General features: G+C 38.6%; 1 protein-coding gene across 2 annotated transcripts in view; it reads left to right on the forward strand.

The window, feature by feature from the left end:
- Window positions 1–819, forward strand: part of LOC107699823 (teneurin-4-like) — a 273915-nt gene that overhangs the window by 221248 nt on the left and 51848 nt on the right. The window lies entirely within an intron of this gene.

Consider the following 819-nt stretch of genomic DNA (forward strand, 5'->3'; position numbering starts at 1 on the left):
GTGGGGAGTCATTTGGGCTTTTGTGGTGACGTCCACCGCAGGACCGTGGCGCGGGCGCCACCTCGGTTCCGCCGCTTGGCGCGTCCCGTGTGAGCCTGGCGCAGCTTTCTCTCGTGGTGGGGGCGTTTTGTGCAGTTGGGGCGGTGCGCACGTCACAGTCTCAGCGATTACACGCGGAACATAAATTCAAACTGAAAAACCTGTGAAATCCAAGTTGAAAGGTTCTGAGAATGTTCAACATCTGTATTTATTTTATTGTTTTAAAATTGTTTTGTTTTCTTTAAGAATCCTGCGAGCATTTTTCATTGATATTAAGCAGATGTAATTCTTCTGTTCAGATCAAAATGTTATGACATTGTATGTGTAACTTAACTTAACTTTACAAACTTAAACTGTGAACCTTTAATGCTGGGTCTAAAAATATATATGGTCTTATATATATATATATCATATACATTTAACTAAAGGATCCTTTCATTTTTCCCTCTTTATTCGTACTGCACAAAAAGTGGTTCAATAACGTTGAATGTTACAGGGACTGATTATTGCAAATGCAGATCCCACTGTGTTCTGGTTAAATAATTTGTATTTATTTTATTTATTTATTTATTGCTAAGGTTTGCATATGGTGGTGTGTTCTTTATGACAGCTTTCCAAAAATATATCCTATTCCTAAAATAAGAAATATCCCAATATATCGCCTTTACTTACAGTATCGCAATGTATCGCAACATATTGTATCGCAACCCCTGTATCGTGATATGTATCGTATCGCCAGATTCTTGCCAATACACAGCCCTAAAGTATACTGTTCTGCCG

The sequence above is a fragment of the Sinocyclocheilus anshuiensis genome, unplaced genomic scaffold (genome assembly GCF_001515605.1).
Source record: "Sinocyclocheilus anshuiensis isolate Anshui unplaced genomic scaffold, SAMN03320099.WGS_v1.1 scaffold194, whole genome shotgun sequence".
NCBI classification, from domain to species: domain Eukaryota; kingdom Metazoa; phylum Chordata; class Actinopteri; order Cypriniformes; family Cyprinidae; genus Sinocyclocheilus; species Sinocyclocheilus anshuiensis.